We start from the raw sequence: 18,754 nt of genomic DNA, 5'->3' as shown, positions 1-18,754 counted from the left end.
CATGCCTTCAAGAGAACCAGGATAAAAAAATCTCAACTCACCCAGAGGAATTTAGAAGTGGTGTTTCATGCTGTCAAGGGAGCTACATCTCTGCAAAAATGGGGGTCATCAGGTGTTTGTCTCACAGAAGTTAAAGAAAATTTTTTTTTTAAAAAACAAATTGTCAGCCACATTTAAGAGGTTGGGTAGAAAGAACCCTTGGGATAAAAAAAACCCCAAAAACCTGCGAGCTGGAGAGGGAAGCTCACTTTGCCAAGCAGATGCACCAGCTGCGATACAATTCAGCAGAATATTTGACTTGCAAAATGTGGGAGCACGCAGGCTGCTGGGCCGTCGGCTGGGTCAGGCAGCAGAGTCAGGCACTTCCAGGCTCCCTCCTAACCCCGGGCAAGGACACCTTCCAGGGCCGTGCTCACTGATTTGCTAGGCTGTCTGGAACGTTCCTCTGGAGGATTGCAGGAGGTTTCCAGAGCTGTAGCCCAGGTGAGAAGCCTGTGGGGAACTCACTGTGTTTCCTTACCAGCCCCTGGTCACTGGCCCATTCCAGGCCTGTAGAAGCGAGTGTCCAGCTCTGTCCAGCACAGCTACATCTCACCTGAGCGTCCTTAGAAGCACTGTCATGATTCTCTATTAGCCTGCCCCACACCCACACCCCAGGCCCAGATGGCAGGAGGGCTGGGCAGCTGCTCCCACCAGCCTACAGTTCCAGGCGGGACCAGATTGTTGCCGATGAGAGGCTGTGGGTGCCGATGAGAGGCTGTGGGTTCCCATGACCACAGGGTGTCAGGAGCAGAATCAATTGAATGTATTTTTGCCGGTACCTGATAAGAGCCATGTTTTCCCTTAAGAAGCCCATCACCCTGGACAGACTCGGGTGTTTTGGAAGGGTTCTGAGGGTTTAAGCCTGATAGGATTAAAGTGGGTGACCAAGGAAACGTACATGAACTCACCTATACTGGGTTGAATGGTGACTCCCCCTAAATTCATGTCCACCCAGAACATGTGAATGGGACCTTATGTGGAAATAGAGTCTTTACAGATGTGATCAAATTAAGATGAGGTCATACTGGAATAGGGTGGACCCTAAATTCGATGATTGGTGTCCTTATAAACAGAGAAGAGACACAGACAGGCCATGTGATGGACCCAGAGGTTAGAGAGATGCATCTACAAACTAAGGAATGCCAAGGATTGCTGGCCACCCCAGAAGCTGGAAGAGGCTCGGAGCAGATTGCTGTGTATTGGTATGCTCCTGCTGCCAGCACAAAGTATCACAGTCTGGGTGGATTAAACAACAGAAATAAATTTTCTCACAGTTCTAGAGGCTGGAAGTCACAGATCAAGGTGTTGGCAGGGTCGGTTTGATTCCTTCTGAGGCCTCCCTCCTTGGTGTGTAGATGGCCATCTTCTCCCTGTGTCCTCACCTGGTCATCCCTCTGTGTGTGTCTGTGTCCTAATTTCTTCTTCCTATAAGGACACCAGTCAGATTGGAGTAGGCCCATGCCAATGACCTCGTCTTAACTTAATTACCTCTTAAAAGGTCTTATCTCCAAATTCAGTCACATTCCGAAGTGCTGGGGGTTAGGACTTCAACTGATGAATTCTGGAAGGTCACAATTCAACCCATAACACCTTGATTTCAGACTTCTGGCCTCCAGAACTGGGAGGGAAGAGATTTCTGTTGTTTTAAGCTGCCCAGTTTGTGGTATTTATTTCCGCCGCCCCAGGAAGCGAACACACTTTGCAACGTCTATTCTGGCAGCTCTCTCAGACTCTGCATCCATCCAACAGGAAGTCCTTCAAAACAGATCCAGAATCCAACCACTTCTCCCTGTTTCCGCGGCGCCCCCCTCCCTGGCGGGGCCATCCACATCCTGTTGGCTTCCACTACCCCTCATCTCACCCCAGGTGTGTTCTCAGATCCACACGAAGTCCATGTCCTCCTCTACCCAAACCCTTCAATGTCTCCCAGCTCAGGGTCCTTCCAGGGGCCTTCAAGGCCCGCATGACCTGGCCCTCTGACCTCACTTGCCTCATCCCCTGATGCTTACTCCTCCGGCTTTGTCTTCCTCAGGGCTTCCCTAGGGCTGTTCCCCCTCCTGGGAGCTTTTCCCTACACATGCCTGGGGCTCCCTCCTTGCCTCCTTCACATCTGCTCCAAGGTCACCTGCTCAGTGAGACCGACCCTGACACCCCCCACCTCCCGTACCCTACGTCCCTTACCCCCAAGAGCACTGATCATTTGCTAACATACTATTAATTTTACTAATTTATTTATTTGCTCTGCCTCCTTCCATAAAATAAAAACTCCAGGAATGAAGGGACTTTGCCTACTGTGTCCAATATTTCTATTTCCAGCACCTACCATAATGCCTGGCACATAGTAGGTGCTCATTAAATATTATCGAGGAAAGGAGGAAGGGAGGAGAAATGCCACCTCCCCATTCAAATGTATGGCCTGGCAATGTCTAGGATTTAGGAGAGGTGTGGGAAGCATGCAGTCTTAGCCGGAGGTAACTCCTGGAGGAGACAGTATGTCTCTCACAAAAAGCAAAGCCCTTACTCTTGACTTGGAATGCACTCTTTTTCCCAGGCCTGAGGAATATAAAAGAGATTAGCAAAGCTATCTCAAGCCAGGAGACCTCAGGGAACTGAGAGTCCTGGTTGTTCCTTATGGCTGGGGGCTGTGTGTGAGCCTGGTTAAGGGAAGATAATGTTCAAGGATAGTTGTTGTAAACTTGTTGAGGTCCTGGTAGTGACTGAACTGAGACGATAAGCAATTCCACGGGAATATTGTCTAATAATGAGCTCCTCTTCTGTCTATATAAGATTCAGTAAATTCTAAATAAAGTGCCTTGCAACCATCAGTTGTCTTGGTCCTTCTGACCCCACACTCACGGTGCTATTCAGTCCCTTACCTCTCTCCATCGGGACCTGGAAGACCCCCTGCGGTGGCTGGACCATCGCAGAGAGGAAAGAGCAGATGCTGAGGAAAGGACTCAGGGTCTCCCCAGATTCTCCAGAAGGACAAATGGCCTGGAAGCCCTGGTTTGGGCCATGTGGTGATGTCCAGGTGACAGGATGCTGAGGCCTCTGCACCTGTATCCTGGAGAGAAGGACCACTGTCTGGGGGTGTCCTTCCCTGCCCGGAGGACCTGAAGCTGCCCCAAAGTGTGATGGCATTTCGGAAACCAGCTCTGGTGCTTGTTCATCATCAGAGTGGGAAGCGCCTGGCTGTCTTCTGAGGATGATGCCTCATTCCGTGTTGGGGGGGGGCGCTCAGAGGGAAGGGGAGAGCCAGGCTGTGGAGGGTACAGCAGGGGCCGAAGGAGCAAGCAGGGTTGGAACCTGGCTAAGGGGCTGAGGAGGAACTGGGGTCACCAGGCAGGATCCGGGCCAGGGGCTCTTAACTTGGGGTGCCCGACCCCCAAGGGATCCATGGAGAGAATTCATGAACTTGGATGGGAGAAATGACATCTCCATTGTTACAAACCTTTAATCCAATCGAGGCATTTCCTTCCACCATAGTGGCCCCAAATGGCAGTGTTGTCAGCAGTTCATGTGACTTTGCCACCAGTGACAATCAAAAATATGTTCACATCACATTCCAATTGTGAATCTCTCAAAATGTCATTTGTGCTGATCATGTCTTCAAAATTACCGTTGCTATTAGACTTGCTTTTGGATCTTATTTCACTAAGCACATATATTACAATTGCTATTTTGATAACTGGTTTCCTTTGAAATCCTATTATTTAATATTATGCTTTCAAAACCATTATTCTGATGGCTTGATCTGACTGGAGGGGGCTCATGGTACCAAGAAGGCTATAAGGCCCCTGTAGCTGTTCTCTGGGGAGATCCTCAGGGGCACAGGGGTGACAGGGGACTTTGTTTTCTTCGGGCCAGAGGGAAGGATCCTTCCCTGGGTATCTGACCCAGCAGACCAGGTGCCAGGTCCCCACAGGCCTGCAGTGCTCAGTACAACCAGCAGGTGGCAGCCCCGCTCAGCCATGCTTCTGCAGTTTCCTCCTCCTAGTGCAGGCTGTGGGCACCACAAGAATACAGAGGACACGGATACCATGGGTCCTGGCAGCTGTGGCACCCACAGACGCACACACCTGTGCACACGCCACATGCATATGCACGCTCACACTGACAGCTGGAGGAGCCTACTTGGGAATCAGCTTCCAGAACATCACAGCCCTTCCAGGACAGAAGGCGTTCCCAGGATTCTTGCCTTGGGAAGTCCTTTCAGAAGAGGGGACCCCCTTTGTTCTTCCTCATCTTTTCCTTCCCTAATATCTTTTCTGAGGCGTCCACAGGTCAGCACAAGCCAATAACTCCAGCCACAAAAATAATCTAGTTGCAGCCAAGGTAGGGAGTGGGGGGAAGAAGTGGAGATCTGAGTTCTGGCCTGGCTCCCAGACCCTGGGCAAGTGACTTAATCTGTCCAAGCTCTAGTTTCTTTGTGTTGCACAATTTGTATAAAGAGTGAACTCTTGGGCTTCCCTGGTGGCGCAGTGGTTGGGAATCCACCTGCCAATGCAGGGGACACGGGTTCGTGCCCCGGTCCAGGAAGATCCCACATGCCGCGGAGCGGCTGGGCCCGTGAGCCACAACTACTGAGCCTGCGCGTCTGGAGCCTGTGCTCCGCAATGGGAGAGGCCGCGACAGTGAGAGGCCCGCACACTGCGATGAAGAGTGGCCCCCGCTCACCGCAACTGGAGAAGGCCCTTGCACGGAAATGAAGACCCAACACAGCCAAAAATAATAAATAATAAAAAATAAATTAAAAAAAAAAAAGAGTGAACTCTTACAACTCAACAACTATATAACAAACCACCTAATGAAAAATGAGCAAAGGACTTGAATAGACATTTCTCCAAAGAAGACATACAAATGGCCAATAAACACATGAAAAGATGCTCAATATCATTAGTCATCAGGGAAATGCAAATCAAAACCACTATGGGATACCACTTCACGCCCACTAGGATGGCTATAACAGACAACACAAAACACAATCAAAGCGAAACAGAAAATAATAAGTATTGGCAAGGATGTGGAGACATAGGAACCCGCGCACACTGCTGGTGAGAATGTAAAATGGAAGACAATTTGGCGGTTCCTCAAAAAGTTAAACACAGAATTACGATATGACCCAGCAATTCCACTCCTAGGTATACACCTAAAAGAACTGAACACAGATACCCGGGTACTTGTTCACGTATGTTCACAGCAGCACTATTCACAAGAGCCAAAAGATGGAAAGAGAAGAATGAATGAACAAATTGTGGTAATACACACAATGGAATATTATTCAGCCTTAACAAGGAATGGAGTACTAACCCTGCTACAATAGGGATGGACCTCGAAAATATTATGCTCAGTGAGAGAAGCCAGCCACGAAAGGCTACACACATATTATGATTCCATTTATATTAAGTGTCCAGAATAGGCAAATTCATAGAGACAGAAAGCAGATTGGCGGCTGCCAGGGGGTTGGGTGGGGGAGGGAGGAAGGGGAAGGGATTGTTTAAAGGGTAGTGGGTGTTCTTGGGGACAGTGAAAAAAGTTTTGAAACTACGGAGAAGTGGTTGCACAACATTCTGAATGCACTGAACGCTACTGAATTGCTCACTTTAAAATGATCAGTTGAATGTTATGTGAATTTCATCTATTATTTTTCAACTTTTTTTTTTTCAACAAAATAAAAAGAACGAATGGGTGCATTTTCCAGGCAATCATTGAGAGAACGTTCAGGCAGCATCGACAAGCCCTGCACAGGGGCCCAGCAGACCCCGGACACACGCCCTTCTTTCCCAGCACGCTGGGCACATTTCAAAGTCTGAGTCAGTGGTGAGCTAGGATTGTAGCGGCCGTGGCAGCGAGCGGTCCCGGCGCACCTCGCAGGGGGATGCAGCCATTGCTTTCTTTTCATTTTCTTCCCCAAAGCCCCGGTGTGCTTCCAGGAACGGACAGCAGGGGGTGCTAGAAGCCAGCGGCAGAGCAGGGAATGGAAGGCCTGACCACCCCTCTAGACTCAACTGCTCCAGCTCAGGCTGTAGTTTCTGGCTGGTCACCACACCCCCAGACTCCCAACGAGTGTTGACCGGCGCCGGGCCACTCCTAGCCCGGGTGTGGCAGGTGCTGAGGTGCCGCGTCTTCTCTCAAACAGAAACCGCAGCCTTCTGGCCCCAAACAGGTGGGATCAGCTCAAAAAGCTCAAGGGCTCCCTACAACCTTTAACACCAAGTCCGAACTCTCCGCCCTCAAGCTGCTCCCACTTCTCTCTCCAGCCTTATTCCCTATAGTATGGATTCACCCTTTCCCCACGACGCATGTGGTCTAAGCACGACCCCCCGCCCCCCTCCACTGCTGTCAGGGCCCACCTTCATCCATTTGGCACGCGGGCACGATGACCGATGCTGGGTTGCAGCCGCCAACCAAGCGAAGCCGGCCTCTTGGGGCCTCCTGTCCTGTAGATGACCAGCATCCGGCCATAAACCACAGAAAGAGCCTCCAGCTGTCAGGGGCTGGTGCCTCTTCTTCATGTCCTGCCTGGGGAACACACCTGAAACCTGCCCAGTGCCCAGCATGAGGCCAAGTTTCCTGACTCCGGCCCAGACCAAAACCACGAGAGTTCTGGTGACCACATGTGGCTCTTCTGGCAGAAAATCACGAGGCTTCCCCGGGAGACGCTCTAGGATTCTGAGCTCGAGGGGGTGAAGCAGCAAATAGCCCAGCAGCGCCTCATTAGAAGCATCAACATAAGCTCTACCCAGGACTACTGACGTGCGTCTGCCTGGTTTTAACAGTTATTAGGGAAAAGGTTACTGCCTGTGATCTATTTATTCTTCTGTTTCACCTTGGACACAATTAACATTCTTGCTAACTTCAGCTTCAACCCACAAATGACAATAGTGTCCTCACTCTTGACAATGTTGGATTTTACAGGAGCCTTGAGCTCCTGGGAAGCAGCAGAGGTTAAAGGGACCCCACCCCTGCCCCACACTTTGCGTTGGGCAAAATGGCTTATTGCAAAGAACCACCCTTCTCCGCTCTCCCCCCATTTGCCTATGACAACACAAGGCCAGATGCAGATGCTCAAAATCCCTTTTCTTTGCCTTATAATGATTACCTGAATTGCTTGTCTCCGCTGGCCGATCCTTTTGAATAGAATCTCTCTTCCTGTCTCCGGATTTATTTTTATTTGACGTGCTTGGGAGACAGCCGCTGATAACTCAATGTAAGTTTCAGGAGGTCTGAGCAGGTGATGTCAGAAGCCTGCCCACCCACCTTAGGTTCTAAACAGGAGCTTACGTTGTTGGGGAAAAGTGCTTTTGTGTCCAAACAGGCAACGTTGCTTGATTCCTGGGAACAAAGCACAGCTGAGCTGTATCCGCCCTCTCCCACCCCCATCTGCCCCAGTGGCCTGGCCCAGAGCAATGCCCTCCCATTCAGCATTTGCCATAAAAGCCAGGAAGCAGGGATTGTCTCATACAAAGACCTGGAGGCAGAGGAACGCAGACGCCTGCTGTTTTCTGGGAATCCAGAAGAGGGAAATGTAACAAAAAGAAAACATAAATTAATCACTCAGTGATTTCTCCTGCGTAAGTAGTTTGCCCAAGTTTGCAGAGCCGGGCCGAGGCAGCGGGGCTGGGATTTGACTTCGTAGCTTGCTGGCTTCCACCCGCCCTGGTGGGCTCCCCAGCTGCTGGTCCTCAGGCTTTCAGAGGGGCTCACCTGTCCCAGGTGTGGCCCGGACGGAGGTGGAGCTGCAGGGGCTGACCACCAGGGGACACCAGGGCTCCAAGGAGGTGGAGAGGAAGGCCCCTGCTGCTGGGCGGAGAGCAGAAGTGGAGGGTTCAAGGCCCCTCTCCCACATTCTCGCATCCTCCCAACAGCCCTGCAAGATAACCCAGGTGGGGCTGCCTCACTTCAAATCCTTGCAAGTATGTGACCTTGGACAAGTCATTTTGCTCTTCTGAATCTTGCTTTCCTTGTCTCCTTTGGGGGAAACAAGGGTGCCTACGTAGAGGACTCTGCCACGTGCCCCCTGGTTAGGACCCAGTAAATAGTAACTGCTATATGTATAACTGGATCACTTTGCTGTACCCCTGAAACCAACACAACATTGTAAATCAACTAGACTCCAATATAAAATAAAAATTAAAAAATATATATAATAACTGCTACTACTACTACTGTTATCAACCCACTCTACAGCCAAGGAAACTGAGCCCCAGAGAGTCAGGGTTACAGGCACACAAAAGCTGGAATTAACCTTCCACACCTGGATATGGCTCAATATCCCATTGGCAGCACCTCCCAGGCACGACCTCACATGAAGTTCCAGAACTCTCCAAGTTCCCTGAACCAGAGATCTATGGAGGGTGAGGGAGCTCCCTGCATTGTGTAAGGAAGGCTGGAACCATAGAGACAGAAGGAGCTCCGGGTTCTCCCCCCACTAGGGCACGTGCAGCCGCTGACGTCTCTGAGCCTCAGTTTCCCCGGAGATAATGCCTGGGAAGTGGCTGGGAATTAGGTGCGGGGATGTGTATGAAATCCCTTTGTTCCCAGGAATGTTGACCCCACCTTGGAGCTCCAGGAGGGCAGGGACCAGGTCGGAGGTCTGGACAGGGCATCTGATGTGTGTGTGGTGACCAGGTACCAGTATGTGCAGCTACGTCCAGGGGGGGCAGAGGTGGGGGGTGGATTGATAAAGAGTCATCTGTGTGGCCAGAGGTGGGAACGTGGAGGAGAAAGGAATGTGTGGAGACAGTGGAGCGGGTGAGGCAGTTACAGCGTCTCCTTTTGGAGAGCGCGCAGCCCGGTGTGCTGCCGAGGTCAGCAATGTCTCGGGTCACAAAGTACCTCGGCCAAAGGGACCGGACGGGGCTGGGGACACTGCAGAGAACAGTGGGCCATGGCGGGATGGAGCTGTGTTCTAGGAGCCACACCCAGGACCTCTGGCTTCTGATGGGTCCCAGCCTGTGGGGTCCAGGAGGTGCCCCACCAGCTCCGGCTTTTCCCCTAAGTGCTGGGTGACCTTCAGAAGATTGCTTTCTGTGATTTTCCTCACAGCCTTGCCTGCAGCTCCATCTTTAAAAATAGTTGCAGAAAAGCCCATTGCTTATTCAATGAGTTCTTTTGTTAAAAAACAAAACAAAACTCTGCATCTTTGGTTTGTTTAGCTTCTAAAAGGCCCGAGTATCAAAGTGCCTGCTCATTAAAGAAAAATAGGATGGGGGGAAAGAGTGGGAGAGGGCGAGGGTCGGGGAGCTGGGCTGGGCTATGGTCACTCAGGCTCAAACCTTGGTCCTCTATGGAAACCTGGGGCAAACGTCCCACCTCTTGGAGGCTTAGTCTTCTCGCGTGTATGTTGATGATAATAATATCAACATTCCCTCCCGCATCCCCTCTGAAACTGCTCTTCCCAAGGTTATCAGTAATGTTCACATGGCTAAACCCATATTATTCAACAAACACTTGTAGAGCATCCCTGAGAGTCAGGCTCTGTGCCCGCAGCTTTCCCCCCTCATCCCGCCTGGCGCTCAGCAGCATTGGGTTCTCCTGGGCAGCAGCCGGTCCTCCCTGAAACCTGCAGACCCTACGCTCTCCTCGGTTCCCTCCCACCCGGTTGGCAGTGCCTCCTTTACCCCCTTCCTTGACTTTCTTAATGGAGGTGGCCGGCTGTCCATTCAGCCTCCGTTCTATCCATTTTCCTTAGGGCGAGGGTCCCAGTTTTGTTTGGAACAGCCTTGAGCCCAACTAAGCGACTTTTCCAGTCCCCCGTACATTCTGGGGGTGGCTGATGAGATAAAAGCAGAAGTTTTGGCAAAAAGGAACCAGAGACTAAAGGGAAATAGTAAGATGGAATTTGCAGGTCAGCCTGGGAATTGGCAGAGGAAACCGGAGTCTGAATTAGTTTACCCCTTGCAAAGACCGAGTCTTCAGAGGATTCCATGAAAGATGGGTTCCCTGGGAGACTTTGAAACTGTGAATCCCGGGAAAATTGGGAATCATGCCTTCCCCCGTTGAAAATACATCTGGATGGTAATAAATATCTTCAGGAAACATGAAAAAAAAAAAGCAGAAGTTTTGGGTGAAATGTCTGCAAAACCCCCTTAAATGGGAGACAAGCAGTTTTTCTCCATCCCTGCAGCCACCATCCTAATCCAAGCTACGGTCATGTCTGATGAGCTCGATGACAATGGCTTCCAGTGGGTGTCCCGCTCCCCCCATTCCCCCCAAATCGACGGTCAGAGGGATCCTTGGGAGGCAACCGTGTCTCATTGTGTCATTATTCTGCTCAAACACGTGCTGTGACTCCCCATGGCCCAGGAAGATGTTCAAACTCTGTGTTGTTAACGAAAAATTAATCAATAGTCAACCCAAGAGAGAAATGGAAATTTTTATTCCAGCCAACTGGAGGATTATAACCCGGGAGACAGTCTTTCAGAAAGCCCCAAGGACTGTTAGAGATCAAGGCACAGTTATCTAAGTTTTTGAGACAAAGTAACATAGTGACAGTTTACATAGTGTAACAAGGTGAGTAGTGAGTTATTACAGGATTGAGAAAGGACTGTTACCTCCTAAGGAGTTAACTTGCTGGTGCCAGGAGGAAATTTCTTTTTTTCTTTCTTTCTTTCTTTCTTTCTCTTCTTTTTAATTTTTTTATTATTTTTATTTTTGGCGAGTAAGCATTCCTGTGTCTTCTAAGGGGATCTAGTTAATGTGTAATACAGATGCACAATGCTCACTAAAGGGGAGGGGGCAGTGGCTCAAATGGGCAGAGGGAGAATTTTATGTTTAAAATTTTTCTTGTCCTGCCTTAAAAATAATTTTATTTCATCAGTATTGAGCCGGCAAGACCTCCATACCTGCTGCCGACCTCTCAGCTCACCACCTATCCCTCCAAGCCCTAGAAATACACTCAAGTCACATATGTTATTTTCAACATTCTAATGTCCACACTAAAAAATGAAAAGAAACAGGCCAGATTATTTCAATTATATCTTTTCTTTAGCACACTATATCCAAAATATTATCATCCCAGCATGTAATCAATGCAAAGTTTATTAATGAGGTCATTTAACCTTCGTGGTTTTGTGCTGTGTCTTCACGGTCTGGTTGGGTACTTTCCTCTTATAGCATCTTCCAACTTGAACTGTATTTAGATTTCGTAAAATGTAGAGTTGGAAAAGTAGATTCACATACCCGAGTTCTTCCAAATATAATGAAGAGTCTCCCAATGACTGCATTAAAGATCCGTTTTAAAATGTTAACTAATTGAAATTTAATAAAATTTGAAATTCAGTCCCTCAGTGGCACATTTCAAGTGCTCAGCAGCCCCACCTTGTGGCTTATGGTTGTCACAATGGACAGGGCAACGTGGGGTCTCGCTTTCTGCAAATGACAAAAATGTTCAATACAAGTGGCATGGGTTTTGAGCACTGAGGAACTGAACTTTTAACTCTGTTTAATTTTCATTGATTTAAGTTTAAGAAGCCACACGTGGCCAGTGGGTATCCTCTGGGGACACTGCTGTCATTTCTCAGTCTCCTAGCATCCCAGCCATGGCTACCCGCTGCTCCCTCTATCCGACCTCCCCTGGTCTTCCTCTCTGCTGAGTTTTAAACATTAATTTGTTGTGAGATTACTGCCCCTCCTCTGTGGTCCTCCATACCCTATTTTGTTTCCCGTCTCAATAATGACATTTTTATCACAATTAATTGTTTAATTTTCCTTCCCAGGTAAAGAGTGAACTCCACAAGGGCATGGACCATATCTGTCTTGTTCATCACTCTCTGCCAGTGTCCTGGGACTAGTACAGGCTGACCTCAGAGATATTGTGGGTTTGGTTCCAGACCACTGCAATAAAGTGAATATCGCAGTAAAGCGAGTCACATGAATTTTTTGATTTCCCGGTGCATATAAAAGCTATATTTACACTATACTATAGTCTATTGCATGTGCAATAGCATTATGTCTAAAAAAACAATGCAATGCCTTAATTTAAAAATACTTTATTGGGCTTCCCTGGTGGCGCAGTGGTTGAGAATCTGCCTGCCAATGCAGGGGACACGGGTTCGAGCCCTGGTCTGGGAAGATCCCACATGCCACGGAGCAACTGGGCCCGTGAGCCACAATTACTGAGCCTGCGTGTCTGGAGCCTGTGCTCCGCAACAAGAGAGGCCGCGATGGTGAGAGGCCCGCGCACCGCGATGAAGAGTGGTCCCCACTTGCCGCAACTAGAGAAAGCCCTCGCACAGAAACGAAGACTCAGCACAGTCATAAATAAATAAATAAAAGAACGTGAATTTCTTTAAAAAAAAAAAAAAAAACTTTATTGCCCAAAAATACTAACCATCATCTGAGCCTTCAGCGAGTCATAGCAGTAAAATCAAAGATCGCTGATCACAAATCACCATAACAAATATAAAAATGAAAAAGTTTGAAATATTGCAAGAATTACCAAAATGTGAGACAGACATGAAATGAGCAAATGCTGTTGGAAAAATGGAGCCGACAGATTTGTTTGACTCAGGGTTGCCGCAAATCTTCAATTTGTAAAAAATGCAGTATCTGCAAAATGCAATAAAATGAGGTATATAGTGGGCATTCCATAATAGTTATTGAATGAATGAATGATGGATGAATGAATATTCATGAATGAATGAAGTGCCACAGTGGCTGGAATCCACTCTTAGAGAGTGATTTACTTCACGGCTAACCATTGCCTTTCTTTTCCTATGAAACCCACATGCTCCCTTTACAGGCCAACAAATTCCCAACACTATAATAATAGTTACTATTTACTGAGCATTTACAGTGTGTTAAGAGAATTGCTAGAAGCACTTTACATCCATTAGTTCACTTAATTCTCACATCAGTCCTATGGTGGGGCAGTATTATCAGCTCTACTGAGGCACAGAGATGTTTAGCAACCTGCTCAAGGTCACACAGTCAGTAAGTGGCAGAACCAGAACCAAGGCAATCTGACTGTGGAGGCCACGGTCAAATCAACTACAAGATATGACTTTCCAGTTCTTCTGACCAGGATCCACAGTAAGAAGTACATTTTACATTCAGAGCCAGGACACCACACACATACCCCTGAGAAAAAGTTTCACTAAGTATTACATTATTATATGTGTTACATTCTGGTATGTTCTAGCCTGTTCTATTTTATTCTATCTTATTTTTATTATTTTTATTTTATAAATAGATTTATTTATTTTATTTATCTATTTTTGGCTGCGTTGGGTCTTCATTGCTGCGTACGGTCTTTCTCTAGTTGCGGCGAGTGGGGGCTACTCTGTTGTGGTGCCTGTGCTTCTCATTGCGGCGGCCCCCTTGTTGCAGGCCACAGGCTCTAGGCGCACGGGCTTCAGTAGTTGTGGTGTGCAGGCTCAGTAGTTGTGGTGCATGGGCTTAGTTGCTCTGCAGCATGTGGGATCTTCCCGGACCAGGGATCCAACCCGTGCCTCCTGCATTGGCAGGTGGATTCTTAACCACTGTGCCACCAGGGAAGTCCCTCTATCTTTTTTTAAAAAATGCTAGTTGTGACCCACTGCATTGATCTTATGACCCACTCCACTATACTATTTTTACATACATTTTATTAGAGAATATTTCAAACACATAAAAGTAGAAAAAAGAAAATAATGACAACCCCCCCCCAAGAACCCATCACCCAACTTCAACAATTATTAGCTTGTAGCCAATTTTGTTTCATTTCTACCCCCTGCTCACTTTCTCTTCTGTGTTATTTTGAAGCAACTTTCAGAGTTGGTTTCATTTAATTTGTAAATATTTCCATTCTTGTCTTAGTCTGCTAGGACTGCCATAACAAAACACCTATGATTGAGTGGCTTAAACCACAGACATTTATTTCTCACAGTTCTGGAGGCTGGAAGTCCAAGGTCAAGGTGCCAGCAGATTTGGTTTCTGGTGAGGGCTCTCTTCCTGGCTTGCAGATGGCTGCCTTTTCTTCTCACTGTGGCCTCACATGGCCTTTCCTCCGTGCATGCATTTAGGGAGAGAGAGCTCTCTGGTGTCACTTCTTATAAGGGCACTAATGCTGCCAGATCAGGGCCCCACCCTCTGACCTCATTTAACCTTCATTACTGCCTTAAAGGTCCTATCTCTCAATACAGTCATGTTGTGGGTCAGGGCTTCAGCATATGGATTTTAGGGGGACACAAACATTCAGTCTGTAATGATTCAATAGTTTTAGCAAAGATGTCCTCCTTCTAGGGGGAGGAGGATGGGGATGTGGAGTACTTTGGGGACTGGAGAGAAGAGGGCACAACAGGACAGAAAGGTGCTATGCCCTGTCCACCTCACGGTCCCCACCCCTGCTGAGAGGGGAGGGTGGGGGCAGAGGAGGCATCCAGGCAAGAAAAGCTGCTCACTTAGAGAGATGTTCTTAGAGGATTCTGGGTGTTTTAGGACACCCATCCCCCTGCCCACGTCGTGGCTCTGTGCCTGGGAGCACCTGCTGGCCCCACGGGCTGGGATGAAGCCCTCACGCTAAGTCAGGAGACTTGGACTCCCCATTCCCTTGGGGAGACACTGACTCATGGCATGGCTTAGGCAAGCTTGTTCTCTCTCTGGCCTCAGTTTCTCCTCTGTAAGACGAGGGATTTCAGATCAGGTCGCCCGGCACACACATTCCTGGATTCCCACCACTGCAGCGCAAGTTTGGGGCAAACACCAGCAGGTGGCTCCATGTTGTTTCTAGAAGGACCAAAGGAGGAGGTGCCTGCAAGAGGGCTGGGAGGGCCCCCCAGAGCTGGGCTGGGAGGGGGGCACATTTCCGACCCAAGTGGTTCACCAAGCTTGTAGATCAGGCAGATTCCACTTAGGGTTGGGATGGGGGATTGGAGGGCCAAAGGGCTGGGGATGGGGGAAGGACCGTCTTTGTTTTCACAAACCCCTGATGGGCCATTCTGATGGGAAGAGCAGCCTTGGTGAGTTCTGGATGGGAGGTGAGGCCCTCTGGCCAGGAAAGCTCCCAGAGGAGCATTGGCCATGGCACTTCTTGGGCCAGGGTTGCTTTGTTTCAGTTTAAAGATGTCGGAGACTGAGACGGAGGCTGGAAAAAGCCCCCCACGGTAGTGACTCCCTGAAGCTGTGTGAATGTGACGCCTGGAGGAGAAGGGACGGCTGGCACAGGGCAGGTGGAAGATTCAGAGAAAGCTGGAACTCGGCGCCAGGTGGGACCAGAGCCATGTCAACCTGCAGAGGATCCCCAGGGAGCGGCCAGAGGCTGGCGTCTCTCCCAGACCCTGGACAGGAGCCAAGGCCAATTTTGTGGAGATGTAATAGGACAAGATGACCCCAGCTGGTCAGTGGGCTTGGGGGTGATGGGAGAGGATGGCAGATGGGCAAACAGCAGAAAAAGCCTATGCTGTGCTTTCAGCTGGGCTCCCCACACTCGCCCACACGCTTACACCTGTGCAGGTGTGCACACGGCGGGCACATCTGCAGACACGTGCAGACAGGCTCGGCGGCAGGCTCACCCCCCACCCCAGCTTTACTACTGACATTTCTGTTCCTAGAGGTGTGTTGTCCTAGAAATCCCTTTCCATTCGAGGATTTCTTGGATGCTGCAGCCAATTTTCATTCCTGCCGTGGAGTTCCTCCGCAGACCCTGCCAGGAATGTCTCTTTTTCATTTATTTTGGGTGCCGGAGAGTCAGAGAAAGGAAGAGACTCCCTGGTATTTTCATGCACACGACAGCCTCCCAAGCACGTACACCCTGGAAGCCAAGGCCGCTGCAGAACTGGGTCTTTCTCCCTCTGGACCAGAGCCTCTACCTGGGAGGCAGGGAAGCAGGGTGGAGGTGGGTGTCCCAGTGCCCGATACACCTCCACTCCCAACTTGATCCTCTCCACCTGCCCCATTCCCAAATCTTCTGTCCTGTAAGGCCAGGGGCCACATCTGCATGGTCCACATTTGTAGTTCCAGCACCTAGCACGGTGTCTGGCCCACAGAGGGTGTGTAAGTGCAGGTCCACTGGCAACCAGATGCCAAGATCGGGTTTTATTAGGAAATGTCTGGGTAGTGGGTTGAATGTCCCCTACCCCTAAAAAATTCATGTCCACCCAGACCTCAGAATGTGACATTTGGAAATAGGGTCTGTGCAGACATAATTAGTTAAGGTTCTCAGGGTGAAATCATCCCAAATCCAATGACTGGTGTCCTTAGAAGAAGAGAAGATGATACAGAGAAACACAGGGGAGAAGGTCACGTGACAATGGAGGAGGGATTGGAGTGACCTGTCTACAAGCCAAGGAGCACCAGGGATTGCCGGCAGTCACCAGAAGTGAGGAGTGAGGAATGGGATAGCTCCCCCCTCAGAGCCTCCAGAAGGAACCAACCCCATAGACCCCTTGACCTTGGACTCTGGTCTCATGATCTGTGAGATAATACGTTCCTGTAGGGACTCCCCTGGTGGTCCACTGGCTAAGACTCTGTGCTTCCAGAGCAGGGGTCCCGGGTTCAATCACTGATCTAGTCGGGGAACTAGACCCCACATGCCGCAACTAAGAGTTCTCATGCCACAACTAAAGATCCAGCATGCTGCAACTAAGACCCGGCACAGCCAAAAAAAAAAAAAATTCCTGTAGTTTTAAGCCATACAGTTTGTAATGATTCGTTATGGCAGCCCCAGGAGACTAATGCAGCTCAGGTGAGAGGAACTGGGGAGGGAGCTGGAAAGGCTGGGATCTGTGCAATCTGACCCCAAGGGAAGGGGAGAGGGAGGGAGGTTTGCAGGGAACTGTGCTCAACTGGTGTGCAGCCTCAGGAAGTTTCATTGAGGGTCTTAAGGAATCCTTGAGCCAAAGTTGGCTGTCGGCTTCAGGTTTGCCCCAGGAATGGGTCTGCTGCAGGCAGTGGTGGCTGGGAGCCATCTGTGGGAAGGGTGGCCCGGGCAAATGCAGCTGTGGGGTTCAGAGCATTGCAGCTGTTGGGGGTTTCCGGGCACATTCTCATGGCCACCACGGTCATTGATCAAATGAAGGGGAGTTGCTGTTGGCCTGAGAAGGACTGGACCCTTTGGGGGCAGGGAGAGCGGCTATAGCAGAATCCACTAGAAGGGAGAGGGCTTGTATTTGTTTCCTAGGGTGGCCATAAAATTACCACAAACTCCCAGCTGGTGAGCTGCAGAGCTGCTGGGGTCCTAGCCCTGAGATTCTGTTGGCTTAAAACAACAGACACGTATTCTCCTCCAGTCCAGGAGACCCATTAGGGGCCAGGTCACAAGTCCTCACCTCTGACCCCATGGCAGAGTCCAGGGGTCTCCAAGACCACTCTCATTTCTGACAACATTTGCAGATTTGAGGATCCCCAAGGCCACTCTCAGGTTTGATAATTTGCCAGAAGGACTCCCAGAACTCGCTGAGAGCTGTCGTGCTCACAGTTATGGTTTATTACAGCAAAGGATATAGCCAAGGGCAGAGATGTTCGGGGCTGAGTCCAGGAGGACGTGGGGATGTCCCATTCCAGTAGAGTCATAGACAGTGTGACATCTCCCAGCAGTGACAAGTGACCACACACATGGATACAGCCCACCAGGGACACTCACCTGAGCTTGGTGTCCAGAGTCTTTACTGGCGCTCCATCACATAGCCACATGTTGTTGACTTCTTATGCGGCTGACCTTGTTTGCCAGCCCTTCTGGAGGTCAAGTGATATTGCATGCCTCAAAGCCCCCACCCTAAATCATGTTAGACTTTCTGACATGGTCCAAGGCCCCCAGGTAAACAAAGACACTCTTATCGGGCAGGACATTCTGAGGGTTTGGAGATCACCTTCTAGGAGCTGAGAACAAAGGCCAGACGTCTCTTTGGATGAGGTTGATTCTTTACTAGACACCTGCCAAGGACCTCAGACGAGATACTAAACTTCATGGTACCTCAGTTTTCACATCTGCGGAATGGGCAGGCAGGCATCTTCCTTCCAGCGTTGTCAAGAGGATTATGTGAGATGGCATCTATGAAAGCCCCCAGCCCAGCCCCCTTGCACCCGATTGGTCCCCAAGAAGGGGAGGGCAGGCTGGCTCAGCCCCATGTCTGACTCACAGGTGATTCATCCCCAGCCTCAGGATGACAAGATCTAAGGGTCCTCGGCCAGGGTGTGGGGTTCTTAAAAAGTGAGCTGATGGCCCTGGCTGCAGAGTAAGAGCTGAGCTTATTATGTGTGGCCTTTTTGATAAATTATAAAGACCCCGAGCCTCATGCTGAGAAAGGAGAGGGAGAGATGTGAGGCCACCGGTAGACGTATACATTTTACTTCTGAAGCGAGAGGAATTCTGGTTCTCTACCGGGAGAGCTGCACCTTCATGCAGAATGACCAAGCAGGCTCAGGGCTGAGAGGGGCTGAGTCAGGAGAGAGGGGGCCCCATCGAGGGGAAGGCGGAAGGCAGGACCAGGTGTCAACTGTTCCTTTTAGGGGACTCTTGCTGTGTCAGAAGTTCGGGCTCTGGTATCTGCTGGCAGTGAGAAGGGGTCACAGCGATCGCCTCCCTGAAGGCGTTTTTTCTCTCTCCCTTGAGAAATGTGCTGACAGGCATGGGCCTTTGCAGGAGTGGGTGGCCTTGGCCTTCTGGTGGGGGCTCCGCTGGGCAGCCCTTCCTGAAGACAAGTGCTTGGAAGACAGATGGGTGGTGGGCAGTGGGCATCGGGGTGGTCCTTGGAACTCCCACTTCCCTGCCCTCCACCCTTCTTCCTGTCCT

This window comes from Balaenoptera acutorostrata, chromosome 15 (genome assembly GCF_949987535.1).
Source record: "Balaenoptera acutorostrata chromosome 15, mBalAcu1.1, whole genome shotgun sequence".
In the NCBI taxonomy this organism is placed as follows: Eukaryota; Metazoa; Chordata; class Mammalia; order Artiodactyla; family Balaenopteridae; genus Balaenoptera; species Balaenoptera acutorostrata.
Note: the sequence above shows the minus strand (reverse complement) of the source record.